Genomic DNA, 23,356 nt, shown 5'->3' on the forward strand with positions numbered 1-23,356 from the left:
TTCTGGCGTTTAACGCCAGAATAGGGCAGAGAACTGGCGTGGAACGCCAGTTTGCGTCGTCAAAACTCGAGCAAAGTATGGACTATTATATATTTCTGGAAAGCCCTGGATGTCTACTTTCCAATGCAATTGAGAGCGCGCCATTTGGACTCCTTTAGCTCTAGAAAATTCACTTTGAGTGCAGGGAGGTCAGAATCCAACAGCATCTGCAGTCCTTTTTCAGCCTCTAAATCAGATTTTTGCTCAGGTCCCTCAATTTCAGCCAGAAAATACCTGAAATCACAGAAAAACACACAAACTCATAGTAAAATCCAGAAATGTGATTTTTATTTAAAAACTAATAAAAATATACTAAAAACTAACTAAATCATACTGAAAACTATGTAAAAACAATGCCAAAAAGTGTATAAATTATCCGCTCATCAATCATGATTTGGGCCGAAGGCCATGTTGGTTGGTGTTTCTGGTTTGGAAAAGTATGAAAGGCTAATTTGGTTCAGCTTAGATAAACCTTTTGAAAGGCTTTTGAGTTTTTAAGAATTGAACAGTTCCTCTTTCAAAAAAGATTTTAGATTTCTCTTTTATAATAAATCGTTGTTTTTGAAAAGATACATAAGGTGGTTAATGCTTGTAATATATATATATATATATACTCTTTGTGAGTTTTTGTAAGTTGTATGGTATGTATGGATGTGCGTTACCGAACGATAGTATTTTGGGAGCGGTATTGTGGTTTAAAGTTTTAAATGGGCTCATATCTTAGTATTAAATAGTATAAGAGTCGTCATAATATCTGAACTATCAGAGTCACGCAGCCAGAAGCGTGAGCTTTGATAGTTAGGGTGTTACATTATGGTATCAGAGCGGTCTTTCCTATAGAGCCTGAGGAATGGACTGACTATGCTTCAATTGCATACTCTGAGCATTTGTCATGTATTAGGTCTTGTCGAATGACGAAAATTAGAACTTTATACACATGACGGTCTATTGATTAATGCCATTAGCCTTGCATTGCATAATTCCTTATATTAAGTTTGGCCGGCTTAATACTAGTGAATTACGTATATGAGAGCACTAATGGGTTATCAGAGATGATATACGAGTTTTGAGTAAAGCGAATTGCAAGTTTTGGGAATGATAGAAACTATTTCTCGAGGCTATTCAGTGGTGTTTCTTGAATTCTCTGTTCGAGTTGACCTGTTCTTTCATTTTCTAACTTGAAGTTCTTGTTTGCTAATCCTTTTGAAAAGTAGTTTGATTTTTCAACTCTGTTCCTCTATTCATATACATTCTTGTTTGATCTTAATTGCATATGCTTGTTTGGAATCCTTGTTGCATCTATCTTCCTCTGTTTGAGTTCTTCTTGATTCACGTATTCTTTGATATACTTTTGAACTGTCTTGATGCGTTGTGCTCTTTAAGTCCTTATTCCGAGTCTATTCTTAGAGAAATTGTTGATTCAGTTTTTCTCTTATTTGACAGCGATTATAGCCAATTTTGAGATTTTTATAAAAACTGTTGTTGATTAGATATATACTTATCTATATATGAAACTTTGAAGATTACTTGTACATTTTAACAACTATCTATTCCTGATGCCTCACCTGTACTTTTACTGGTTTACGGAACTGCACTTACTTTAAGTGTAAATTGAGTTTCTAGTAATTTTACTATAGTTCCAATGCACATCTTTATTTGATTATGTATTTTGGTATTTCTTTCGAAATTCTGGAAAGAAGGGATTCTTCGCTTTTATTCCAGTTGACTTTCGTTGATAAACTTTACCTAACTTATTTTTGGCTTTAGTTTGGTTTAGCATACTACATTGTTTATGCCATTGTGATTCTTTTGAAAATGTTGGACTTATAGCTTTCTTCTTATGAGTGGACTAATTCTCCCTTAAGCTTTTCATCTTCATGAATGTTATACTTGATTCTGTTTTAGTTATTCTTCTACCTCTTGTGAACACTACAATCAATCTCAGCTTCCCTTCTCTGGTGAATCTCATTCTTATATGAGTCAGTTTAATTCGTTTTAAAATAGTGCATCGTTTATCCTTTCATTGTCTCTACAAGAGTTCTTAGTCAAAGATTTATCCTTTAGAAATTACTAATGATTGAGTTGTCTTTTTCTATGACTTTGTATTCTTTTGGATCAATTGAAAGCTTGTTTGATGTCTCATACCTAGTGGATCTTATTTGAACTACTTTGATTTAAGATCCTTTTTTGTATGGCTTGACTCCTTTTAAGTACATCCTAATTTTCTTGAATTTCCTTCTGAGATGGTGATTTCAAGTATACTTTTAGAGTCTTGTTTCGAACTTTTTGAAGTTTTGAATTCTCTTTGAAGAAGTTCTAAACTAGATTTATTTTCTGTTGCCTGATTGTAATTGAAACCATTGTTCAATTTTGACAAAGTTAAATTAAAGTTGGCATGCGCTATTTTAAATGAAGTTTTGAAAAGCTTCCTTGTTTGGTGGAAACCTGTTCGTTTGTAACGCACCACTTATTTTCTTTACCAATTTATAAGCAAACTTTTACCTCGAATTTTCTTTTCTAAATAGAGTTTAACTTTCCCTTTCGTCCTTGCTAAAACTTTTATACACGCTTGTTTGAATATGGACTTTGGAAATTTTTGAACAAGCATTTGATTTCTCTTCCGAGTTTTATGATTGCTTTTGGTTGGGTTGTGCACCTAACTATCTTTCTAACATATTTGAGGAAATATTTTAGCTCTTAGCCAAACTTTTGTGCATTTTGTTTTTAACACTCTACATAATCTACTTCAACATGGAATTGAATTAAAGCAAAGCCACGTTTATGCTTTTGTTACTCTCTTGAAGGATGTTTGTTGTTTAACTTCTCTTTCAGACTGCGCAGTGATTTTTTTCGAAAGTTTTCGATTCTTTTATGAACAATGTATTCGGAAGTATTTTTAATCATGCTCTTGAGTTCTATGAGCTTTGTCTTGGGTTTGAAATATTCTCTTCTGTAAACCTCACACTTCTTTGACTCAGCTTGAAATTGTTTCAAACTAATGTGCTGATTTTCTTCTTATTGGTCCTGTTGGATTCCTCTTATCCAAGGGTTATCTTTGAAGTTGTCAATTGATTTATTTCTAGCAAACTTCATTGCTTGAGCGTCTTTGTGTACCTGGATTGGATGCATTCTCTTGAATCTATGAGTATTATCCTTAACAATTGTCTCTCCTTTCTAAGATCTTGTATTCTTCTGAGTAGACTCGAGAATTGTTTTGATCTCACATGCGATCTGTAGACATAGTAATGCGATGCGTTAAGAGTTGTGGGTGTTTTGTTCCTTGCAAACGAGCTTGTGGGTGTTATTATGATCAGCTATGGAGTTGTAAAGTGTTTGATGAAGTTGGGAATTCGAAGCTTTGAGGTTGGTACGAGATTAGTGTGCGGGTGTTAAGCACGTCGTTGTAACCTCATCCTGTTTTATAGCCTTCGATGCCTTACTTTACTACCACATGTTTGAACCATGTCACCTTTTGTATTGAGCCTACCTTGTAATGTTTGCTTTGCAACCACACTCCTACCTTTGTATCCTTATGCAGACGACAATCCAAGTATTTGAAAACCGTATATATGTTTATATGTTGAAATATTTTTGCTTCTTCCTCAAATGTGTTCAAAAGTGAACTGTTATGAAACTTCTTTCGTTTTGTATCAATTTTCGAGGAAGAAAATTTTTATAAGGTGGGTAGAATGTAAGACCCAAAACTTTTGAAAAGTCTTATTATGATCAAGTCTCAAATCATATAGTTATTTATTGTCTTAATTTCAGAAATTATTTTATTAAAGATAATTAAAGCAAGTTTTGATTTAATTGGATTTGAACATTTTATCAAAAATAATTTGTGAAATTGATGAACAAATAGTATTTTATACATTATTATTGTTGGATTAGAATTTACTTCTAATTATCGTATTATCCCTATTTTTATTTGAAATTATAAAATTACCCTTGTACCTAATTTTACCCTAATCCTAAAACTCGACACACACAACCCTAACCCTGAAACCCTACCCGGTTACTCGGTTCCCCCGACCCAGTACACACTAGCGCACCTAACACTACAGCAGCAGCAGCTGCAAACTGAACGAAGGAAAGAAAGAAATGGGAAGCAGGGGAGGGGTTCTGTGGAAGCAGAGTGAGGGAGGGGGAGGAAAGGCAGCGCGGTAGGTGTTACTGCCACCGTTGCCACCGCTGCTGACAAGGAGGTGAGAGATCTGTGAGGGCCGAGGAAGGAGAAACACGAGAAGGTCAAGCTGCCACCGTCGACCTCGTCGCAATCCACTCCCGCCAGAATTCATGCCGTCGCCATTGCCATCGCGGAGGAGGGAACCCAGAACAGAGAGGCGCACGAAGAAGAGAAGCTTGCGGCTAGCCTTGTCGCCGCCACTGCTTCCGTGTCTTCCAACGGTGCTGCTATCGCCACCGTTAATTGCGGCCAGAGGGGAGCGAGAGACCAAGAGAGAGGCGTGTCATGCTCTGCTATAGTTGAGCTAGCCTTGCGGCCTCCGCTGCTGGGGGTTGCCTCCGTCACTGTCGCCAGCAAGAGGGAGAGAGAGCAGTGCGGGAGGAACAGAACACGATGGAGGAAAAGCTGGCTCTGCCACTGCCGATCTGCTACTCTGCACTGCTTAGCTGAAGTTTCTGCACTGTTGCTGGAGATCTGTAGTTGCCGGAAGACAACGCTGCTGTTGCTGCCGGAGGAGGAGGAAGCCTTGCCGCTGTTCTGGTCACCAGGAGCAGTCTTGTGGCCACCGGAACCGCTGCCGGGGATGCCGCTAATTGGCTCAGTCACTTCTTTTTAGTGGCGGTAAGGGACTTGTGATTAGCTTTGGTCCCTTTTTGAATTCCGAGAATACTATAGTTACTGCATGTTGGTTTAAGTTGTCGTGATCAGAATTCGTCGCCGCTGCAGCTTGAGGTGGCTGTCGGGGCTGCTGCCAAACAGGTTCAGAACCCGCCACTGTTTCGTTTCCTTATTTCAGTGAGTATTTCTATTTTGAAAGCCCTGTGTTAGTGTTCTATTCCGTGTAATAAAGTGTTTACGATGTTGATGGTTCTAGGAGTTAGAATCCGAGTTTACTTGTGGCGTTGAAGCTGTTTCTGCTCTTGAGAGAGAGTGAGTGGAGCCGAGGTTTTTGTTGTCAGTGATTTTGGGTTGAGAGAGAAGGTCTCTGTGACGCGTTTGGGTTACTGTTTTGCGTTTTGAGGTAGGGGCTATTTTCTAAAAGCTATGTTTTATATAATTGGAATTATTACATATGGATATTGATGTGATACATGGTATATTTGTCGATTGTATCAGTCTTATGTATTGTTTGTTTGACTTGAATGACTATGAATGTTGTTTGACTGGATTGTTGTGCGGCTTTGTGAAACAGAATATTTTTTAAGTTAATTCTTTTAAAGATTTGAGATCGAGTTTCATCCGTTGGGAATTGATTTGAGTTGAGTCAATTTTCTTGAAAATGTGAAAAATAGAATACACTTTTGGGTTCAGCCTGATTTGCTTTAATTGATTCGGTTTTGATAAACGAATTGTTGCTGAACGGTTTCCTTAAAATTTGGAAATGAGTTAATCGGTTGATAATGATTTAAATTTGAAACGGGTTCCTTGAAATATGAAAATGAGTTGAATGTTAGATTCAGTTATTTTTGGACTGATTTTGGGTTTTGAACCATTGATAAAGTTTGTGGATTGGTTTGGATGGGATCTGGAAAGGGTGGCAGAGTCCAAGTTTTAGGGGAGGTGCTGCCAAAATTCTGGTAGAATCCGGGACTTTACTAAAATGTTATTTGGAAACTTATGAGTTAAAGACTTCTACTATTTTATCTGAATTATTAAGAAAGGGATGACTTATGCTTTTGAAATGAATTATTAAAAAGGAAATTGTGATTTAGTCTTTTTTCTTAAGAAAAGTATTATACTTCCCTTGTGAACAAGTTATTTAGATAAAACTTATGCTTTAAGACTGTTTTGAATTTAAAAAGGGTTTATGGCTTTGAATTTGACTTGACGGTTTTAATTAGAGAAGTTTCAGTGACTTTGAAAGAACCTGAGCGTCTATTGACAAGTTTCACTCTAAAATGTTTTGGGAAATGTTTTAAGTACTCTTTGATTTCTGAATTTTTGTAAGACTAAAACAATTTTTGAGCAGTTTGAAATGCTTTAGAATTTCTCATAAGGTTGAAGCTGGTTTTTGGTTAAGTAAAGGAAACGCCTTTGAAAGGAGTAATTGCTTACATGACTCAGTTTGGCTTAGATCCTATTTTGTTACTCAAATCAGGAAGCCAAGATATTAATGATTTTAAGTGAATTTGAGGAAATGAATTATGTTATTCTCCCCTAAAGACTTGAGACTCTGCCGAGGAACTTTTGTTATAAAATCCCGTTGTTAGATGGATGATTTTGAATATTTCAAAATAAATCTTTAACTTGCCATGGTTTTGGAAGTTTTGGAAAGAGAATGCCGAGAGTGGCTTGGTTTTAAAAAGAGAACTTACTTTGAGTAAGAGTGGCTTATGAGCCTGAGATGATTTGAGAAATGAGTTCTTTAAAGCCAAGGCTAAAAAGAGTTGAAATCTGATTTCAAAGTGAAATGAATTGAGAAAAAGTGATTTATGGCTTGAATGTTGATTTTATGAAATTGATGATGTTGGATGGTGGAAGTGCTAATTTGTTATGAGCCGGAATGGCTGTGTATGATAATGAATTTCGGCTGATTGCAGAATATGTTATGAGCCGGATGGCTGACTGTGAGTCATGAATTTAAGCCAGATGGATGAAATGAATGTTGATTTATGGCTGAGAATAAATGCATATATGCTGTGATATTGATATTGTGATTTTGCACTTCCGCCTATCTGAGATACGAGTTTCCCTTGGGGAAAGCAATGGCTAGCCACCACGTGCTCTAGGTTGAGACTTGATACTCTGCTGACCCTATGTCGTAAGTGTGGCCGGGCACTGTGAAGGTCCCAGATGAGCTCGCCCCCGTGAATATATACTAGAGAGGGTGTTGGATATGGATTATGATTATGATCACGATGATGATCGAGTATAACTCGAGTTGGGGATGCACAATAGAGGGACAATCCAATGATTAGCTACCAGGACTTGTCGGGTTGGCTATATAACCGACAGATGATATCATCAGCCACTAGGACAGGCATGCATCATATGCATCTATGTGACATTGTTTGGGTGTGCATATTGTACTTGGTTTACCTTTGTGATTACTTGTGATTATCTGCTAATTGTTCTACTTGCTGTAACTATTTGTTTGTGCTTGAACTTTCCTACTTGTGTTTGTGATTGGGATTTTATTGGACCGTGGTGATTGGTTATTGGTTGGACTATTTGGGCCTGGGGCCGTGATTGATCATGATTTGGGCCGAAGGCCATGTTGGTTGGTGTTTCTGGTTTGGAAAAGTATGAAAGGCTAATTTGGTTCAGCTTAGATAAACCTTTTGAAAGGCTTTTGAGTTTTTAAGAATTGAACAGTTCCTCTTTCAGAAAAGATTTTAGATTTCTCTTTTATAATAAACCGTTGTTTTTGAAAAGATACATAAGGCGGTTATCTATCACTGTAATGATTTTATCTCTCGTATCATATTATAGTAATTCTGCAACCCTACGATGAGAACCCTTTCGAGGATGATGTTCTCACCCTCCTACAAATTTTCCATTTCAGGATATGGATGCAGAAGTCACGAAGAGCTTATTAGATGTTGTTGAGATGCTCTGTATTGCTTTAGTTATAGTTTATTATTTCCTCGCCTTTATCTTTATACATTCTGTAAGAGGGATAGGAATTGTATTGGTTAATACTTGTAATATTATTTATATATATGTGTGTATATATATGTATGTACTCTTTGTGAGTTTTTGTAAGTTGTATGGTATGTATGGAAGTACTGATGGGTGGAAATCTAATTCCACACCAAAACTTACCGGCAAGTATACCGGGTCGCATCAAGTAGTAAAACTCACTTAGAGTGAGGTCGATCCCACAGGGATTGATGGATCAAGTAACTTTAGTGAGTGATTAGTCTAGTTAAGCTAACATTGGTGAATTGGATGTGAAATTGAAGCAACATAATATAAATAGCAGTGAATTTAAAGTTGCAGAAATTAAATGAGCAGAATCTTAAAGAGCAAGAAATGTAAATTGACAGAATCTTAAATGACAAGAAATGTAAATTGCATCAAATGTAAAGGGGGGCTGGGTACTAGAAGATCAATGAAGCAGTAGATCAAAGTTTAGAATAATTGTAGGGAAATTAAATTGCAGGAAAGTAAATTCAAGGTAAATGGAACAGAAGATTTAAATTCAGGCTCAATGTAAAATGAAGTGTGTAATTGCAGAAAAGTGAAAGTAGCAGAAGAGGAAATCAGCAAGAAGACTTAGATCAATTTTGAAATCTCAAAGAGAAATTAACAATTTCAATGAAGTAGTAAAAACAGAAAGAAAGCCAAGAGCTCAATTGCTTTCTCGATCAAAACAGAAAGGAAATTGCAGAGGAAGGAGAATGAAACAGAAAGGAAAAGAAAACCCAGATTTGATTTCCACTTCTCAAGTTCATAAAGGAAAATTTAAACACATAGCTCTCTATTATAATCCTACTCCTATTGCTCTCTAGTAGAGCCAGCCTCCTTAATGAAATGGAATTGATGCCTTTATATTGGCTTTACAAAATGAAATTGAAATTGAAAACAAATTACAATTTAAATGAAATTTCTATTCTAATTGTCTCCTGTATCTTTGAGTGATGATAATGGAATTTGCTTGCTTTGGATTTCAAGAAAAGTGGATCCGGATGGCTTGATTTAATTGGATCAGTGTGCATTTTGTGAAGTTTGGGTCAGGGGCACTTGTTCCAATGGAGTGCTCAGTGAGGATTATCAACGTAGCGCTACATGCCTTGTCATGCTTCCCTTGCGTGCTTGCAACTCCTCAGCGCTCAGTGGGAAGATGCAACGTAACGCTACACTTGGTGTGAGGTCCCCCTCTTTCGAACCTTGGATGTTTCACTTTGGGAGTTTCCTTGTATGCTTGCAATTTCCTCAGCGCTCAGTTGGAAGTTTCCAATGTAGCGCTACTTTGCTGCCTTGTGCAAGCTTTTCTTTTCTCTTCATGGGCCACGAAAATGTTCAATTAATTGAACGTAGCACTCCTTTGATGAACGCTTGCCTTGAAGTAGCGCTCTCTTGCTAATGAACGTAGCGTCTTATTCCTTTCATGGCCAACTTAGTGCTCATTTCCTAATGAATGCTAGTGTTCATTTATTTATTCATTGGCATTTAATAATCATGCATGCATTCATTAATTAATGCCAATGCATTACATTAAAGCATGATATGTTCTTTGGCCAATTGACTTTAATGGCATGTATGCTTTAATTTATAATGCATTACGTGCATGCTTTACTTTAATAATACTAATGCATTAATCATTAAAGCCAATGCAAGCATGTAACACAATATCAATTTCCAATTGGCATAATTAAAGCTTAGTAATGCATTATGTAAAGCTTGATTTGCCAATGCATGCATGCTTTAATTTATCAATAATAAATTCATGCATAAGGCACTAATGCATGTCATGGCTTCATGGTCATGGGCCACACTTTTTAAAGCGTGCCCAAAATTTCTCTTTTTTTCTTTTGAGCTTAATTTGTGTTTTTTTTGCTTCTTTTTTCTCTTATTTCCTACAAAATTTATAAAATCAAAAGATCAAGGAAATATACCATTTAAGCACAAAAGCATTCAATATTTAAGCACTAATCATCAATTTCTTGTATGAAAAAGTATAGAAAAACATGACATGATGACATGTCATCAAGTACGTTACAGAACGAAAGTATTTTGGGAGCGGTATTGCGGTTTAAAATTTTAAACGGCCTCATATTTTAGTATTAAATAGTATAAGAGTCGTTGTAATGTCCGAACTATCAGAGTCGCGCAGCCGGAAGCGTGAGCTTTGATAGTTAGGGTGTTACAGTTTTCAAGAAACTTTTTATAGTATTTCACTAATTTGAATTAAAATTTTGTTAAACTTGCTTGAAGAAAACTATTTTGGAACATGGTTTAGAGCTCGAACACACAAAACCAGTGAGATTTTGAGCCTATTCGATTGGTTGCATTTTATCAACCAATATTTTAATTTTGGTGTGTGTTGTTCTCTCTAAAATTGTGATATTTGTCTTGCTTAATTATATATTTCCATTGTTTGATGTATGCATGCACTTATATTTCCTTAATTTGAATCCTTGGTTAGCTTAGACTAGTGAGAGTGTTCATGATTTAAGTGTGGGGAGGTTGGGTTTGGAAATATTTGGTTTGAGAATTGGGTGTTGTATATTCTTGTGAAAATGTGCAAAACAATAGTTGAGCATATGTTCTTGCATTCAATATCTCAATCGTATGCATTGAGAAAAATAAAAGAAAAGAAAAAATAAATAGAAAAAAAAGAAAAAAAGGAGAAAAAGAAAAGAAAAAGAGCAAATAATAAAAGGGGACAAATGCCCCAAAGTAAATGGTGATAACAATGCATATGTACTGTACTCGAAATTAGGATGCATGAATATGTGGAAAACATGGTTAATGGATAGTTAGGTTTTGTATTTTGATTACATGGATTGTCCTAAGTTAGGTGGAAAGTTTGGGTTAATTAAGGATTCAAATTTTAGTCCACTTGACCAAATACAATCCTACCTTGACCCTAACCCCATTACAACCCTTAAAGACTTCTTGATATGTGTATTTGTGCATCAAATTATTTGTTGATTGGTAGAAGAAGAGCAATCCTTAGAAAGCAAGGTTAGTAGAGAATTGAGAGAATCGAATCTTAAACACTTGAGTGATTAGAGTGTATACACTTCCGGTGAGGGTTCGATGCTCGATTCTTTGTTCCCGGCTTTCATGAGCTATTTTCTTCTGCAAATCTACTTGTAATTTATTTTGAGATTCGAATTCGTGGAATCCAGTTTATATTTATTCTTGGAGAATTTATTTACTTTTAAACCAAGTAGGAAAGAGCATTTTGCATTTAGTTGCATTCATATAGATAGGTTGCATTTCATAAGTTTTACCATTCCTCTTCACTCTTTCATAGCTTCTCTTGAGCTTAGCATGAGGAGATGCTAATGTTTAAGTGTGGGAAGATTGATAAACCCCATTTTTAGAGTTTATCTTGTGCTTAATTTAGTAGATTTTATCCATTATTCTCACACTTATTCATATAATTCGCATGTTTTACATTTTTCTTCCTAATTTTGTACTATGATTGAAAACATGCTTTTTTGGCCTTAAATTTGCTAATGTTAATCCCCTTTTATTACCATTCGATGGCATGATATGTTTGCTGAGTGTTTTCAGGGTTTATAGGGCAGGAATGACTTAGAGGACGGAAAGGAAGCATGCAAAAGTGGAAGAAACGCAAGAAAATGATGTTTTGAGAAGCTGGCAGCAACGCGTACGCATGGGCATCGCGTACGCGTGACCAGTGCAGCAGATGAGCGACGCGTACGCGTGACATGATGTGTACGTGTGACCAGGATTTGTCAAGTGACGCGTACACGTGGACGACGTGTACGCGTGACAGAGCGTAACGTGCTGCATTACACAGAAGACGCTTGGGGCGATTTCTGGGCTATTTTTGACCAAGTTCAAAGCCCGAAAGTACAGATTAGAGGCTGCAGAGTGGAGGAATCATGGAGACACACCTTATTATTCACACATTAGATTTCAGATGTAGTTTTTTTAGAGGGAGAGTCTCTCTCCTCTCTCTAGGTTTTAGGGTTTTTACTTTTATTCTTCTCAAATTTAGATTTCTATTTGCTTTAATTTAGTTCTCTTCTACTTTTTAATTGTTCTAGTATTTTAGTTATTTACTTCTCCCATTGATTCCTTTATTTTGTTTTCTTAGTTTATGAGTTCATGTGTTACTCTCAATTTTCATATTAATGCAATTTATATTTTCCATGATTATTGTTGCTTTCTTTAGTTTGTGTTATTGATGCTTGCAATTCGTTGTCTAAATTTAATATTCCTTGTTACTTTTCTATGTTTTTATTTTGTGCCTTCCAAGTGTTTGATAAAATGCTTGGTTGGATTTTAAATTAGCTTTTTATGTTCTTAGCTTAGATTGAGTATTTTGGAGACTCTTGAATTGTTAAAGTCTCTTGTTGGTTGGTGATTGAAAGTTGCTAGTTGGCTTGAGCTTCACTAACTCTAGTCTTTGATTAGGACTTGTGAACTCAAGTTGAATTGCTCACTTGACTTACCTTCAATTGTTAGAGGTTAACTAAGTGAGAGAAAAAGGCAATTACCATCACAAGTGACTATGATAATGGGGATAGGAATTCCAATTATCAATCCTTGCTAGGACTTTTCTTAATTGTTATTTTATTTCCTTGTTATTTACATTACTTGCTCCTTATTTCAAAACCCAAAAAGATACAATCTCATAACCAATTATAAGTACACTTCCCTGCAATTCCTTGAGAGACGACCCGATGTTTAAATACTTCGGTTAATTTTATTGGGTTTGCTTAAGTGACAAACAATTTAAATTTGATTGAGGTTTAATTGTCAGTTTAGAACTATATTTATAACGCGCTTATTTTTTGTAAAATTCTTTACCGAAGATTTCTCCCCCATCAATAATGATGAACAAAAATTAAAGCTCACGAATATCGGCAAGTGCACCAGATCATTCAAGTAATACCATGGTGAGTGGATATCGTTCCCACGAGTATTAACGGATTGAGACAAGCAACGTCTAATTAAATATCTAATTAGATCGACCAAACCTTGAATGATGAATTGTGGATCTTAAAAAAAAAGAAGAAACAGAAGAAGAGAATTAGGAGAATGTGTATGGTCGAGAGAAAATCATTATATGAGAATATTGAAGGCTTTAGAGATATTTGATTCTTGGAAGAACAATGCTTATGCTTTCTTATTTAATTCGAGAAAAAAAAATTTCACAGCTAATCATTTATAACTAAACCCCAATCCCTTGGTGATTTAATTTCTCTAAACCCAATTAATCGTCAATCCCTTGGTCAACTAATTAAGTGAGAAGGTGAAGAACAATTTTGATTCTATTGCAACACAATCCTCAAAAACTATCAATAGCTGAATTATATGTCACTTATTCGAACTAGATCTAGATAAGTGAAGATAATGAGTTGATTTTTAAGCTAATTCCAAAATTAATTTTCCTAAATATAAAATTAGAATCCAAGACAGATTAAGAATATTTTTCAATAGTTCTACCCTTATTGACGAAGAATAAAACTCAATCTTGAAAAAGTAAAGAAGCATGAATTAAAATAAATAAAGTACTTACATTATTAATTCTAAAACTAAACAGAGCTCCTAACCTTCAACGGAGGAGGTTTAGTGACTCATGATAGAAACGAAACTAATCCTAATGAGAGAGATTTGTGATCTAATGGATGATCCACCCCCCTCTGTGAACAATGTTCACTTATTTATATCCTTAATTCTTTCTAGAATTCAAATTCAAAACTAACCCTAATATTTATCTTTCGAAAAGATAAGATAGCTAACTTCCTACTTCAAATTCAAATAAAATAATAAGTCAAACCTAATTTAGAAACAAAACCTAACAACTAAATCTTCATCTTTCTAGAAGGAGTTATTGATAAATAATCTTCTTGAATCTTGAATCTTCAATCTTCATATGCGATTTTAGGCTTCTAATAATTTGATAACTGAATTCGAGCCTTGTCAAGTGTTCAAGCATTGAATCCTGGGAGTTGAGGCTTAAGGCACGCCGAGCTTGCATCCTTAAATGTGGGCGTAGGCCCAATTTGACATTGCAGGAGAGTTGGTCCGCCAGGCTTGTGGTTGGGACACCAGGCTTGTGTGTTGCAAATGGAGGGACACCAGGATTATGAATAGAGACACCGGGCTTGTGGAATTTAATTAGAGGGGGACACTAGGCTTGTGGAATGGGTCGTCGAGCGTGTGTGTGGGTTGTCGGGCGTCCGTGCTGAAGGTTGGGCGTCCGGTTCACATGCTCTTTGGTCTGGTTGAATCATCCACGAACCAGTTTTGTGTTTCCTTGCTAAAAAGACCTTAATTCTTGCATATTTTGAGTCGAAAATACCTGGAAATACAATAATACTAACACAACTCCAAATATTTGATTAGTTATAAAATTTCACTAGAAAACATAAGAAATTTGATTAAAAATATAAGAAAACCCAAGGAAATAAATTAAAAAAACCCTAAAAACTACTTAAGATGACGTGTCATCATAACACCAAACTTAAAGCTTTGCTTGTTCTCAAGCGAAAAGAAATGTAAACAAAGTTTTTCTTAAGTGAAAAGAATTGAAGAGTTTGCAAAATTTGTAACACCCTACCACACAAAGCCTTATGCTATAGTCGTAAATCAGACGTAGTGAGTTATCACGACGCCTAAAAACAAAAGATACATACATATATTCGAAGAATAATATAACTAGGAGACTGGTGCACGAAATTACAATCACACTTTTGCAACTCCGCACAACTAACCAGCAAGTGCACTGGGTCGTCCAAGTAATACCTTACGTGAGTAAGGGTCGATCCCACGGAGATTGTCGGCTTGAAGCAAGCTATGGTTATCTTGTAACTCTTAGTCAGGTTATCAATAATTCTCAGATTTAATTGTAAAAAGTAAAAGAACATGAAATAAATACTTGTTATGCAGTAATGAAGAACAGGTTGAGGTTTTGGAGATGCTTTGTCTTCTGAATCTCTGCTTTCCTACTATCTTCTTCTTCATGCACGCAAGGCTCCTTCCATGGTAAGCTTTATGTTGGGCATCACCGTTGTCAATGGCTACTTCCCGTCCTCTTAGTGAAAATGTTTCAAATGCGCTGTCACCGCACGGCTAATCATCTGTCGGTTCTCGATCATGTCGGAATAGGATCCATTGATCCTTTTGCGTCTGTCACTACGCCCAACACTCGCGAGTTTGAAGCTCATCACAGTCATCCCTTCCCAGATCCTACTCAGAATACCACAGACAAGCTTTAGATGTTCCGGATCTCAGGAATGGCCGCCAATAATTCTAGCTTATACCACGAAGACTCTGATCTGGATCATGAGGCTAAGAGATATGCATTCAATCTAAGGTAGAACGGAGGTGGTTATCAGGCACGCGTTTATAGGTGAGAATGATGATGAGTGTCACAGATCAGCACATTCATCAGGTTTAGGTGCGAATGAATATCTTAGAATAGAAGCAAGCGTGATAGAATGGAAAACAGTAGTAATTGCATTAATTCATGAAGAACAGCAGAGCTCCTCACCCCCAATAATGGGGTTTAGAGACTCATGCCGTAGAAGATACAATATGAAACATGTAAAGTGTCATGAGGTACAAGATGAATCACTAAAAGTAGTTTTTATAGTAAACTAGTGACCTAGGGTTACAGAAAATGAGTAAGCTAGGGTGTTTAGTGTAAAAATCCACTTTCGGGGCCCACTTGGTGTGTGCTTGGACTGAGCATTGAAGCTTTCATGTGTAGAGACTTTTCTTGGAGTTAAACACCAACTTTTGTGCCAGTTTGGGCGTTTAACTCCAGCTTTTATGCCAGTTCTGGCGTTAAATGCCAGAATTCTTAAGCTGACTTGGAACGCCGGTTTGGGCCATCAAACCTTGGGCAAAGTATGGACTATTATATATTGCTGGAAATCCCAGGATGTCTACTTTCCAACGCAATTGAGAGCGTGCCAATCGGGCTTCTGTAGCTCCATAAAATCCACTTCGAGTGCAGAGAGGTCAGAATCCAATAGCATCTGCAGTCCTTTTTCAGCCTCTGAATCAGATTTTTGCTCAGGTCCCTCAATTTCAGCCAGAAAATACCTGAAATCACAGAAAAATACACAAACTCATAGTAAAGTCCAGAAAAGTAAATTTTAAATAAAAACTAATAAAATACAATAAAAACTAACTAAAATATACTAAAAACATACTAAAAACAATGCCAAAAAGCGTATAAATTATCCGCTCATCACAACACCAAACTTAAATTGTTGCTTGTCCCCAAGCAACTAAAAATCAAATAGGATAAAAAGAAGAGAATATACAATGAATTCCAAAAATATCTATGAAGATCAGTATTAATTAGATGACCGGGGCTTTTAGCTTTTTGCCTCTGAATAGTTTTGGCATCTCACTTTATCCTTTGAAGTTCAGAATGATTGGCTTCTATAGGAACTCAGAATCCAGATAGTGTTATTGATTCTCCTAGTTAAGTATGTTGATTCTTGAACACAGCTACTTTATGAGTCTTGGCCGTGACCCTAAGCATTTTGTTTTCCAGTATTACCACCGGATACATAAATGCCACAGACACATAACTGGGTGAACCTTTTCAGATTGTGACTCAACTTTGCTAGAGTCCCCAATTAGAAGTGTCCAGAGCTCTTAAGCACACTCTTTTTGCTTTGGACCATGACTTTAACCGCTCAGTCTCAAGTTTTCACTTGACACCTTCACGCCACAAGCACATGATTAGGGACAGCTTGGTTTAGCCGCTTAGACCAGGATTTTATTCCTGTGGGCCCTCCTATCCACTGATGCTCAAAGCCTTAGATCCTTTTTATTACCCTTGCCTTTTGATTATGGACTAAAAATAAGACTCAAAAATAAATATAAGAGCAGACCCATAATAATAGAAGACAGAAAATTAAAAGCAGAAAAATGAATGACTCTTAAAGTAGACTCTTAATAATAAAGGTTATCACAGAGTTAGGACTCAACAACCTTGATTTTGAGAAGTGGATGCTCCCTCAATCTGTGGGGTGCTTGGTCCTTCAAGGGAGAGCTTCTGGCGCTTCAGCTCCTGTAGCTCACACCCATGCTTCTCCTGTTCCTTCAGCAGCTTGCAGAGCATGCAGTTTTGATTCTGCTGTTCTTCCTTAAGTTGTTCCATAACTTCTTGCAGCTTGGTAACAGATGCTTCTAGGCGGGTCCAGTAGTTAGGTTCAGGAATTTCTGGGAGAAACTCCTGCGCCCTCCTTTTAATGGAGTTGTCTTGCACTTGTCCTTCCATTGACTTCTTGGTGATTGGGTGTTCGATTGGGATGAATTCATCTACTCCCATCCTCACCCCAACATCTTTACATAGTAGAGAAATTAAGATTGGGTACGCCAATTTGGCTTCAGTGGAGTTCTTGTTTGCAATTGTGTAAATCTCACAAGAAATCAGATGATGAATCTTCACTCCTTTCCCCAGCATAATACAATGAATTATCACTGCTCTTTTGACAGTGACCTCAGAGCGGTTGCTAGTGGGCAATATAGAATGCCTAATGAAGTCCAACCAGCCTCTTTGGTGCACGAAATTGTGATCATCAATGGCGCCAACAACTTGGTATGCACAATTGTAATCTCAACTCTTTATCACAACTTCGCACAACTAACCAGCAAGTGCACTGGGTCGTCCAAGTAATAAACCTTACGTGAGTAAGGGTCGATCCCACGGAGATTGTCGGCCTGAAGCAAGCTATGGTAACCTTGTAAATCTCAGTCAGGCGGATTCAAATGGGTATGGTGAATTGATAATAAAAACATAAATAAATTATAAACTAGGATAGAGATACTTATGTAATTCATTGGTGAGAATTTCAAATAAGCGTATAGAGATGCTTTCATTCCTCCTGAACCTCTGCTTTCCTGCTGTCTTCATCCAATCATTCCTACTCCTTTCCATGGCAAGCTTTATGTAGGGCATCACCGTTGTCAATGGCTACATCCCATCCTCTCTGTGAAAATGGTCCAATGCGCTGTCACTGCATGGCTAATCATCTGTCGGTTCTCGATCATACTGGAATAGGATTTACTATCCTTTTGCGTCTGTCACTACGCCCAGCACTCGCGAGTTTGAAGCTCGTCACAGCCATCCCTTCCCAAATCCTACTCGGAATACCACAGACAAGGTTTAGACTCTCTGGATCTCAGGAATGGCCGTCCATGGGTTCTAACTTAAACCACAAAGATTCTAATATCTCGGACTCGGTCCTCTGTATTAGATATCTAAGAGATATTCATTCTAGCTTGTTTGCATGTAGAACGGAAGTGTTTGTCAGGCACGCATTCATAAGTGAGAATGATGATGAGCGTCACATAATCATCACATTCATCATGTTCTTGGGTGCGAATGGATATCTTAGAATAGGAATAAGCTTGAATTGAATAGAAAAACAATAGTACTTTGCATTAATTCATGAGGAACAGCAAAGCTCCACACCTTAATCTATGGTGTGTAGAAACTCTACCGTTGAAAATACATAAGTGATGAAGGTCCAGGCATGGCCGAGAGGCCAGCCCTCAAACGTGATCTAAAGATGAAACTAAAGATGTAAATACTATAGTAAAAAGTCCTATTTATACTAAACTAGTTACTAGGGTTTACAGAAATGAGTAAATGATGAAGAAATCCACTTCTGGGGCCCACTTGGTGTGTGCTTGGGCTGAGCATTGAGCTTTACACGTGTAGAGGCTTCTCTTGGAGTTGAACGCCAGTTTGTAACCTGTTTCTGGCGTTTAACTCCAATTTGCAACCTGTTTCTGGCGTTTAACTCCAGAATGCAGCATGGAACTGGCGTTGAACGCCAGTTTGCATCATCTAAACTCACAAAAAGTATAAACTATTATATATTGCTGGAAAGCCCTGAATGTCTACTTTTCAACGCAATTGAAAGCGTGCCATTTGGAGTTAAGTAGCTCCAGAAAATCCACTTTGAGTGCAGGGAGGTCAGAATCCAACAGCATCTGCAGTCCTTCTTCAATCTCTGAATCTGTTTTTTCCTCAAGTCCCTCAATTTCAGCCAGAAAATACCTGAAATCACAGAAAAACACACAAACTCATAGTAAAGTCCAGAAATGTGAATTTTAATTAAAAACTTATAAGAAAAACTAATTAAATTATACTGAAAACTGAGTAAAAACAATGCCAAAAAGCGTATAAATTATACGCTCATCACAACACCAAACTTAAATTGTTGCTTTTCCCAAGCAACTGAAAATCAAATAGGATAAAAATAAGAGAATATACTATAAATTCCAAAATAGCAATGAAACTTAGCTCCAATCAGATGAGAGGGACTTGTAGCTTTTTGCCTCTTGAATAGTTTTGGCATCTCACTTTATCCATTGAAGTTCAGAATGATTGGCATCTATAGGAACTCAGAGTTCAGATAGTGTTATTGATTCTCCTAGTTCAGTATGTTGATTCTTGAACACAGCTACTTTATGAGTCTTGGCCGTGGCCCTAAGCACTTTGTTTTCCAGTATTACCACCAGATACATAAATGCCACAGACACATAACTGGGTGAACCTTTTCAGATTGTGACTCAGCTTTGCTAAAGTCCCCAATTAGAGGTGTCCAGGGTTCTTAAGCATACTCTTCTTCTTTTTTTTGCTTTGGACCTTGACTTTAACCGCTTAGTCTCAAGTTTTCACTTGAGACCTTCATGCCACAAGCACATGGTTAGGGACAGCTTGGTTTAGCCGCTTAGGCCAGGATTTTATTCTTTTAGGCCCTCCTATCCACTGATGCTCAAAGCCTTGGATCCTTTTTATTACCCTTGCCTTTTGGTTTTAATGGCTATTGGCTTTTTGCTCTTGCCTTTTGTTTTAAAGAGCTTTTGGCTTTTTCTGCTTGCTTTTTCTTTTTCTTTCTTTTTTTTCGCTATTTTTTTTCTTCTTTTTTTTCTGCAAGCTTTTGTATTCACTGCTTTTTCTTTCTTCAAGAATCAGTTTTATGATTTTTCATATTATCAAATAACATTTCTCCTTTTTCCTTATTCTTTAAAAGCCAACATATTTAACATTCCAAAACAACAACTTTCAAAAGACATATGCACTGTTCAAGCATTCATTCAGAAAACAAAAAGTATTATCACCAAATCAAAATAATTAAACCAGTTTCAAGGATAAATTCGAAACCATGTACTTCTTGTTCTTTTGTAATTAAAACAGTTTTCATTTAAGAGAGGTGATGGATTCATATTCATAACTTTAAGGCATAGACACTTAGACACTAGTGATCATATAGTAAAGACACAAACATAAATAAAACATAAAGCTCAAAAATCGAAAAAACAGTAAAATAAATAGACAAGGAGATTAAGGAATGAGTCCACCTTAGTGAGGGTGACATCTTCCTCTTCTTGAAGAACCAATGGTGCTTTTGAGCTCCTCTATGTCTCTTCCTTGCCTTTGTTGCTCCTTCCTCATAGCTCTTTGATCTTCTCTAACTTCATGGAGGATGATGGAGTGCTCTTGGTGTTCCACCCTTAGTTGTCCCATGTTGGAACTTAATTCTCCTAGGGAGGTGTTGATTTGCTCCCAATAGTTTTGTGGAGGAAAGTGCATCCCTTGAGGTATCTCAGGGATTTCATGGTGGGGGATTTCCTCATGCTCTTGTTGAGGTCCATGATATCTTGTTTGCTCCATCCTTTTCTTAGTGATGGGCTTGTCCTCTTCAATGAGAATGTCTCTGGCCTTAGGTGCCCTAGATGGTTATGGAAAAACAAAAAGCAATACTTTTACCATACCAAACTTAGAAGGTTTGCTCGTCCCCGAGCAAAAGAAGAAAGAAGTGAGTAGAAGAAGAAGAAAATGGAGGAGATGGAGGTGTGTGAATGGTTCGGTCAAGGGGGTTTAGGTGGTTATGATATGTGAAAAGGAAAGAGTGATGGTCTGAATTTAAGTGGGTGGGTGTAGGTGGGTTGTATGATGGTTTTGTAGGAGGAATGGAGGTGATTGGTGGAGGTTAATTGAGGAAGAATGTTATGAAAAGGTGTGAAGATGAGAGAAGAAGTGGTAGGGATCCTGTAGGGTCTACAGATCCAGTGGGGCCAAGGACTTAACATCCCTGCTCCAATTAGGCGTGTAAAATGCCCTTGCTATGCAATCCTGGCGTTTAACGCCAGACTGCTGCCTGTTTCTGGCGTTAAACGCCCAAATCTAGCTTGTTTCTGGCGTTTAATGCTAGACAGATGCTTGTTTCTGGCGTTTAAATGCCAGACTGCTCTCCTCCAGGGTGTGCTATTTTTTTTCTGCTGTTTTTCATTTTGTTTTTGATTTTTTAGTAGTTTTTGTGACTCCACATGATCATCAACCTAATAAAACACGAAATAACAATAGAAAATAAATAAATATAATTAGATAACATTGGGTTGCCTCCCAACAAGAACTTCTTTAATGTCAATAGCTTGACAGTGAGCTCTCATGGAGCCTCACAGATGTTCAGAGCATTGTTGGAACCTCCCAACACCAAACTTAGAGTTTGAATGTGGGGGTTCAACACCAAACTTAGAGTTTTGTTGTGGCCTCCCAACACCAAACTTAGAGTTTGACAGTAGGGCTCTGGTTGACTCTGTAGTGAGAGAAGCTTTTCATGTTTCCTCTCCATGGTTATAGAAGGAGATCCTTGAGTTTTAAACACAAGGTTGTCCTCATTCAGTTGAAGGATCAATTCTCCTCTGTCCACATCAATCACAGCTCTTGTTGTGGCTAGGAAGGGTCTTCCAAGGATGATGGATTCATCCTCATCCTTCCCAGTGTCTAGGATTATGAAATCAATAGGGATGTAAAGGCCTTTAACCTTTACTAGCACATTCTCTACTTGTCCATAAGCCTATTTTCTTGAGTTGTCTGCCATCTCTAATGAGATTCTGGCAGCTTGCACCTCAAAGATTCCCAGTTTCTCCATTACAGAGAGTGGCATGAGGTTTATCCCTGACCCAAGATCACATAGAGCCTTCTCAAAGGTCATGGTGCCTATGGTACAAGGTATTAAGAATTTTCCAGGATCCTGTTTCTTCTGAGGCAATGTCAGTTGATCCAGATTACTCAGTTCATGGATGAGCAAGGGAGATTCATCTTCCCAAGTCTCATTACCAAATAATTTGGCATTCAGCTTCATGATTGCACCAAGGTACTTGGCAACTTGCTCTTCAGTAACATCCTCATTCTCTTCAGAAGAAGAATACTCATCAGAGCTCATGAATGGCATAAGGAGGTTCAATGGAATCTCTATGGTCTCTAGATGAGCCTCAGATTCCTTTGGTTCCTCAAGGGGAAACTCCTTGTTGATCACTGGACGTCCCAGGAGGTCTTCCTCACTGGGATTCACGTCCTCTCCCTCCCTTGTAGGTTCGGCCATGATGGTTAAATCAATGGCCTTGCACTATCTTTTTGGATTCTCTTCTGTACTGCTTGGGAGAGTACTAGGAGGAGTTTCAGTGACTCTTTTGCTCAGCTGGCCCACTTGTGCCTCTAAATTTCTAATGGAGGACCTTGTTTCATTTATGAAACTTAAAGTGGCCTTAGATAGATCAGAGACTATATTTGCTAAGCTAGATGGATTCTGCTCAGAATTCTCTGTCTGTTGCTGAGTGGATGATGGAAAAGACTTGCTATTGCTAAACCTGTTTCTTCCACCATTATTAAAGCCTTGTTGAGGCTTTTGTTGATCCTTCCATGAGAAATTTGGATGATTTCTCCATGAAGGATTATAGGTGTTTCCAAAGGGTTCACCCATGTAATTCACCTCTGCTATTGCAGGGTTCTCAGGATCATAAGCTTCTTCTTCAGAAGATGCCTCTTTAGTACTGTTGGATGATTCCTTCAATCCATTCAGACTCTGAGAGATCATATTGACTTGCTGAGTCAATATTTTATTCTGAGCCAATATGGCATTCAGAGTATCAATTTCAAGAACTCCCTTCCTCATAGGCGTCCTATTACTCACAGGATTCCTTTCAGAAGTGTACATGAACTGGTTATTTGCAACCATGTCAATGAGTTTTTGAGCTTCTGCAGGCGTTTTCTTTAGGTGAATGGATCCGCCTGCAGAATGGTCCAGTGACATCTTTGATAGCTCAGACAGACCATCATAGAATATATCCAGGATGGTCCATTCTGAAAGCATGTCAGAAGGACACTTTTTTGTCAGCTCCTTGTATCTCTCCCAAGCTTCATAGAGGGATTTACCTTCCTTTTGTTTGAAGGTTTGAACATCTACTCTAAGCATACTAAGCTTTTGAGGAGGAAAGAACTTGGCTAAGAAAGCCGTGACCAGCTTATCCCAAGAGTTCAGGCTATCTTTAGGTTGAGAGTCCAACCATACTCTAGCTCTGTCTCTTACAGCAAACGGGAAAAGCATAAGCCTGTAGACCTCAGGATCAACCCCATTGGTCTTAATAGTATCACATATCTGCAAGAATTCAGTTAAGAACTGAAAAGGATCTTCAGATGGAAGTCCATGAAACTTGCAG

The 23,356-nt window shown here is 37.5% G+C and overlaps 1 non-coding gene across 1 annotated transcript; it reads left to right on the forward strand.

Moving 5' to 3' along the window:
- The first annotated feature begins 23,004 nt into the window (after positions 1-23,004).
- Positions 23,005-23,112, forward strand: LOC148564611 (small nucleolar RNA R71). Its single transcript, XR_015884072.1, has one exon. It is a non-coding gene; the product is annotated as a small nucleolar RNA R71 (small nucleolar RNA).
- Positions 23,113-23,356: the final 244 nt, after the last annotated feature.

This window comes from Arachis ipaensis, chromosome B5, assembly GCF_059453495.1.
Source record: "Arachis ipaensis isolate K30076 ecotype BB chromosome B5, ASM5945349v1, whole genome shotgun sequence".
Taxonomy (NCBI): Eukaryota; Viridiplantae; Streptophyta; class Magnoliopsida; order Fabales; family Fabaceae; genus Arachis; species Arachis ipaensis.